Source organism: Melanotaenia boesemani, chromosome 24 (genome assembly GCF_017639745.1).
Source record: "Melanotaenia boesemani isolate fMelBoe1 chromosome 24, fMelBoe1.pri, whole genome shotgun sequence".
NCBI classification, from domain to species: domain Eukaryota; kingdom Metazoa; phylum Chordata; class Actinopteri; order Atheriniformes; family Melanotaeniidae; genus Melanotaenia; species Melanotaenia boesemani.
In genome coordinates this window covers 6358471-6365935 of record NC_055705.1, presented here as the reverse complement: position 1 = coordinate 6365935, position 7465 = coordinate 6358471, and positions in this window count along the sequence as shown.

Below are 7465 nucleotides of genomic sequence, written 5' to 3'. Positions count from 1 at the left end.
ATTGCCATCAGTATCAGCTCTGTCCATTTGTCCACCGCAAGGTTGTACATGTGACAATCCCTTAACACTGGAAGCCAGGGAGGGCTAGAGGACAAAGTCTGGTTATGAGGCAGCATTCTTGCTCCAGATACCCAAATCTCACCTGGCTGCACTGTGCTGAGGGTGAAGTCCGGGTATTGTGTAGTATTAGTTCTGCAAATACCGAAATCTCACTCAACTGCGCTGTGGTGAGGGTAAAACTTTCCCATATAAAGTGTGAGTTTTGTCACCCAAAAGCCCAGCCCATTCCAAAGAAGTCTCATTCATCATTCAAACATCTTCCTGTCATTTACTGGAGCTTCAAACATCAGTTTAAAAAATTCACTTTGCAGGATGACATGATGGTTCTGTATTTTTTCAAAGTTCTTTTTGGAGCACCAGGGGCGCGAAGGCGGACTTTGGAATAATTAAAGTCAGAGCAAAATTGTCAAATTTATTCAAACCCCTCCTAGGGCCCATGTTAAGGGATTGCCATTGGACAACCCCTTTTCTGTAGGCGTGATAGATTTGAACTTAAATTTTACTGTATTGTTGGGAAAAACTATGTTTCCAGTAAAAAATATTCATGCTTTAGAAAAATACTTATAAGATTGACAGTTGATCACTCAAACAAATTTCCTACAGTCTTTATGGCCCCTGAAGCTCAACATTGTTCATTTTGGTTCACCCTATGGCTCTGTCACTAATCTTTGCATAGTGAAGAATTTATTACAAAACTGTGATTTTGTTTCCATTAAAATGTGTCTCTACTTTTTACAGGTCCAATATTTTACTACAAACTAATTTTATCTCTCTTTAAAATTTTAGATTTAATTTTGTTATTTGCTTGTTTATTATAATTAAAGGTGTTACTGTCAAACATTATTATTAACAATATAAATATTAGTTATTATTTTCTGTTTGGGAGCTTGTGTGTTTAACTAGAATTGCACTTCTGAAAAAGACTTACTGTCATGGACAAGTCACTTCTAGGAGTCATCGGAGGGTTTTTCCAGGAAAATGTCCAAGGCAGGTCCGTTATCTGGTAATTCCTGTAGATCTTCAGTCTGAAACAGAGCAAACAAGCACATCACTCACAGGACAACAAACCAGGTTAGAAATTATCCTCCTAACTAAGGATAAAGTCTTCCTTGCCTGCTCATCCATGTCATTTGAGAGATCCACAACCTCACAACACGCCACATGTGATTCACTGTCTGAGGACTGAACTCAGATAATAAATCCAGTTGTTGGATCAACATAAAAAACACCATCTATTTCCTGTCTAGAGAACAAAGGGTAGACTGCCTTTGTCTCAGCAGACCTTAGAGGATTATTCTGCCTCTTTTCTTCAAAGGTCTGGTCCTATCTACATTCTGGAAAAATACATTGTTAGTAAAGATCCTGTATGATACACTTTCAAAATATATTGGGGACTGTACTCAGACACTGAACACAACTTTTGTACCAAATTAAATAACACCACAGCAAATACCTCTCCAACTGTCCTGCAAACTCATAAAAATAATTAATTACACAAAAATCTGACATTTGATTTCTACTGAAAGTAAAATAAATGGAAAATGTTTTATTTAAGATAATTCAGAACAAATTATCCTACTTTTGATCAAATGATCTTAGTAAATATGAACGCAACCATTTAGGAAATTCTTAGCCAACATTAACCAGGAATGTATAAAATGTGGGAAATTATAGATTAGAATTAATAAACAGGAAATAATAAGATGCTTACATACAAGATAAAGGTTAACAAGCTACTAATGACATAACAAAACATAAGTTCTGCTATTAAGAAGAAAAAACATCCCAGTTAAAAGTTCCTTCCTCAGATTATCTCCAGTAAAAGAAACTCTGAGGGGATGAAGGGGAGAAGGTTTTTTCTGACGCTGCCATTGTTTCATGCTCCTTTCTAGTATTTGATCCCTCGTAACACAAATGTTGAAGATGTTGGTTTTATCCTCTCTTTCATTCAGGCTTTCCATGACATCTGCAATGCTTATGGTGACACAGGAAAGAGAAAAAAGTTCATTTTGTGAAGGTTTTATATAAATATCTCTGGAATGTACAAACTTTGAGAGAAAAAGCGTTGTCATAAAGTCCCTTTTCATCTCTTGATGAGCCTTAAACTGCTGTGGACCATCTCTGCTGCATAACTTCTGTTTCCATCCAAGGTGATGACATTTGATTCATCACAAGCTCTGAAAATAAACCTGCTTTAGATAAACTGCACAGCAAGATGATCTACAAATCATTGCATCCTGTTTCTAATTACATTTCACACAATGTCACAAGTTTTTATTTAGAATCGGGAGGAAAACATGTTTGAAAATGACTTTAGAAATATAAACTGTACATGACAGAAAGCAGAAGAAAAGGAAAGTTTAGGACACATAAATGATAAATATTAGTTACAGAAACGTTACTCTGACATGTTTGAGCTTTATTCTGTCCTCTTACAATAATAATCAAACATTATGGATATAAATGACATCTAGTTATTTTAGATCAGCTATAACATCACAAACATATTTTCTGACTTCTGACCTGATCCTAAATATGACAACATTCAATCACAATGATTATGATTTATAATCTATTAAATATTTGGCCGATTATGCATCTTAATCTAAACTAAAAACCTTTTGACCAGAATTCTGTCAGAATATCAGAGAATATTCAGTCAGTAAAGTCACTTACACCATTTCCTGCTTTTTATGTGTCAACTTTAACACATTCATGTACAGCTGCCATGAAATAAGCAGCAGGTATTAACTTTCTATATTTACATCAGATAACAATTTCCTGGCACCGAAACACTGAAACAAGAAAAAACCTTCATCAAACTAAACAACAAAACAAAACGTCTGATCAAGAAACCAAAAGAGTCCAAACTAGAACTCAACTAAACCCACAGACCATGTTATTGACGGCTGAAACTGTGACAGAAATGACCAAACACATACAAACTGGTTACCATTAAATGCAGCTGCACAAGTTTGAAAGATGGACATGAGGTCAGTTTTCTAGAAGTCACATAATCAGATATTTACTGTCTAATCTAAACTATTTGAAGCTGGCAGAAAGTTTACATTTAGCAAATGACATCTCAGAAAACTGAACTCATTTCACGTTTGTGACATAATGTGACTGAAATGTTTGGAAAACTGGAAAAATATGACAAAGTTTTGTAATGTAGTTACACTTTTGTCATGTGTGTAACTACATGTGCACTATTTTTCTAAACATTTCAGTCATATTAAACCATAAAATGTGAAATGACTTCAGTTTACTTTGAAGTCATTTGCTAAATGAACAATTAGAAATATATTTCTTTAACTTTATGTGTTCAGAGGTTGAATCCCTCCTACCTTGTAACAGCTGCAGTTTCCTTCTACAATCTGAGAAAAATAAAAATCCTCCATAAATCAGGAAAGCTTCGTTCATCCGGCAGGTCCAGAGTCTCTCTAACAGGTTTTCAGAGCTGCTTGTAGAAGGAGACGTTCTAAACTTGTCTTTATTATGTCTCACCGAACGCTACGTCAGAAAGGCAGCGTGGTGTCCTGGATACGTGCCGCGCGCGTGCGCAGTAACGTAGCAGCTGTTTGTAGTACAGTATGGTGACACAGTTCTACGTAGCTTCCAGAGGACGAGTTCACGTGCAGGATCGGGATGATTGACAGGTCGCCATCTTTCCTGTTAGTGAGGAGATAAAAGGAAAACGGCGTCATGGCCTCAGGAAGAAGTTACCGTAGCGGTTCAGAAAAACGGAGGAAGAGAGACAGTCAGAGGTGGGACACTGGCGCGTGATGTGGAGAGAGAGAGAGAGAGAGAGAGAGAGAGAGAGAGAGAGAGAGAGAGAGAGAGATTGTAATTAGTACTGCTAGCTAGCTCAGCTAGCCTCGGCTAAATGCTAGTTAGCTAGCTAGGAGTTTAACTCATAAATCAGTTTTAGTGTTTCATTTATTAAAGTTGGTTAAATTAAAATGAACATTTCATACGTGAATGGACTGACTGACACTTAGATTACTTTAGGATTACTGATTATTAATTTATTAAGTTTACTGTGGCTTTTATAGGCCTATGAGTAGAAGTGTGTGATGCTTTCTAAACAGCAGTTATTTATTAAATAACTAATAAATATTGGGCCTGTTATTGATTATTTTGGACCATTGTGGCAGTGGATTATTGACCTGAGTGGATGATGGATCAGGGTAGATTATCACTAACTGCTGAGTTAGTTTCAGTCTCTTTGCATCATTTATTAGAAAATTAATTGTGACGATAAAGTTTTCTTATTTGAACAACACGGCCTCAATTTCTGCAGCTGATATCAGTTTTTGATGTAGTACTTTGTTTTATTCAAAACAACCACAATAACACAACCTAAAGTCAGAGTGATGGAAACTTTGTATATTATATACATATGTATGTAATTAATTAATCTCAATTAATCACATTTTAATTGCATAAAAAATGTTATTTTTGTTTATAAATATCATTATGATGTGATGTTATTTATGAGGTTTTGACCAGCTTTATGTTAAATATTATTAAATTGTCTTAAATATTAAAACCTGTCATCATGAAAGATTTTATCTGAAGAAAAAGTCTCACAAATTTAAATGAATCCTGAAATGAAATGAAACTCGGACGCGTCCACTTAAAAGTCTCTTGATGCAGCTGCATAAACAACCCGCTGCTGGTCCTCTTCATTCAGCCTCTGCCAGAGTCCGTTAATTTCAGGGCCTGAAATTCATTTTTCAAAATGGGGGGGTTCCCCCCTTACATGCATCATATAGGAGGGATTTGTTCTCTTTGGGGGGTCTTACCAGTGAGTTTTACTGCAGGTCTCCTACTCGTACCTCAGATTAACGTGCAGATTTCATTGCAGTCTCTCTTTTCTTAGTCGTCATCTCAGATAACTCTCTGGTCTCGTCTCCGTGTTCTTAACATATCAGTCTTTACCGACTAGATATAAAAACTAGATTCATTGCTGTAATTTGTTGACTGTTTGAGCGGCATCAGTGTAATAAGTCATTTCCCTCCGTGCTCTATTGTTTCCTCCGTCTCTTCTACTTAATCTCTCTCCATCTGATAAGAGTTCCAGTAAAATCAAACTGGTCTTGGGGAGGGTCAAGCTCTGAAAGGAGCATCAGACTGGTGAGGTTTGTGTTACTCAGTGATAATCTTAATTGTTTTTAATCCTCTGTTGTGCTGAATCCATAGGTGTGTCCCAATTCAGGGTCTGCACACTTCGAAGTGCGGATTCGTCGGCCACATACGTCATCGCGGTGCGCGAAGTACTGTCCCAATTCACAGAATTTGAAGGACCCTCCGAATCCACCCTTCGAATCCGCACTTCGTTTGGCCTCAAACGAAGGATGCTGGTGATGCATCCTTCGCGGCCTCTTTTCTCCCACAATTCGTTGCTCACAGGACGGTGGCGAATCAGCAACCTCACAAGAGTCTTATTAAGTTTAAATAAAGTTTTATTTAAAAAAAAAGTTCGTTTTTTTAACTACACTTTAGTATAAACGTTACAAAATCAAGTACATTTAAAGCATGTTTGTTAAATGGTGACATTAAAATTCGGTAATATTTGATATTCAGATACTGTAGGAGCCACTATGCAAATAGAAAGATGTTTGTCCACAGGGTGGCAGTGTTTACAATGTGTATCATCTTCATAAGGGGAACGCACCTGTGAGTAATTGAGGTTGTCGGTGAGAAGGTGAACGCACACAGTTTTGACCGCATGTATGCGCGAATGGGTTTGAGTACTTGTAAAGAAAATAAGAACAATGTGGTAAGAATAAATATAATTCAAACGGCATATGGAACGGGATTTTTCTTGTAGTATGAAGACACATACGTAGCAACGGCGCGTCAATACAGGTGCCCGACACGGCAACACTCCAGGGGCTTTAAGTAAGTCTTAGCCTCTATATTTAAGTCAAAACTGTGCGTTATAGGGTGATGCAAAGAGGATCTACAGACGTAATGGACTGTTGTGCAGCGCGTTGGGAATTTATGGATTTAAAACTTACTTCCGGAGTCCAGGACGAGAAGTAGACGTGGGAGCTGTTCTGGAGTTACGGTTCCTTGGCTCGGAGGATGTCTACAGTGGCACCGGAGGATTATCTACCAACCGGGATGGAGTCGCAAAAGGAATTGTTCACATTAAGGCGCCCAACGAGGTATGTGTAGCGCTACAAAATCATTGAATGGCCATTCATGTTTCCGTGCACGTAAAATCCAATGCATTGGTACTGGGGGTTGGATCAACATGTACGTCATCAGCTGTGGTCAACTCAATGAATGAACTATGGAGGCGCATGAAACTGTCGACGGGTCTGGAGAGGCAAACAGCCTGTCAATAGTTTCAGGCAAGATTGTGAATGTGATTGGCGCTGATGCGCGACAGGACAAAAGTAAACGGGTTATAAAACTGACACCTAAAGCTTTAGCTGAGAAGATCGAGCGTCTACAGGCAGATAGAAAAGCAAAGTTACAAAAGGCAAGTAACTTTAGAGAAAAAATACAAGAGCTCATGCGGGTTGTTGGTGACAAACTTAAAGTCACGTCTGCCTTTGATGAATTTGTCCAAATATGTAATGACGTAAAGGGTGTTCATGATTCTGTGATGCAGATTTTGCCAAAAGAAGAACAAGAAAAACATGATGTGTGGTTTAAAGCCAAAATGATGTTTAATCATGAATTTATTTCTGTGGTAAAAATGTGGTTGTCAGGTGTTGAACAAAATATACTAACAAATGAGGGTAATGACAAACGTGATGATGATGATGAAATCAATCCAGAGGACAGTGTCTCCAATGTGGCCAGTAAACAGTCAAGTGGGCATACTGGCAAAATAAGTACTACTTCCTCTGCAAGGATTGTGGCAGAGGCAGAGAAAGCTGCACTTCTTGCTCGTATGGCAGCTTTAAAGAAAAGGCATGCTCTGGAGGAGGAAGAATTACATCTTAAAAGAAAAAAGGAACAACAAGAACTGGAGGCTTTGATGGAGGAAACTGCAGCTAAACTGTCTGTGCTACAGGCCTCTGATAAACAAAGTCGTTCAAAAGCTTCAAATGCTATGAACTCTTATTTTGAAAGAGGAATAACGGAATCAGCACCAGCAATCACACTGGACCCACTGGCAAAGGAGTTTAATCCTGCATCTTTGAGCAAACCATGGAGAACCCAGGACTGGTCACTGACTGCCGGACATTCATTTCCAGCTGACATGACGAGTAAAAATGCTCATCAGCACAATGCAGTTAGACCAAAGGAACATATCGTTTCAGAAAGGCAAAATCATCAGAACATTTTGGATATGGAAGGTCAAACAGCAACATTGAAAGCATCTGGACCTATAGCGCAACAAACGGGACAAAGTCAGCCTGGAGATTTTCTCACAGTGATG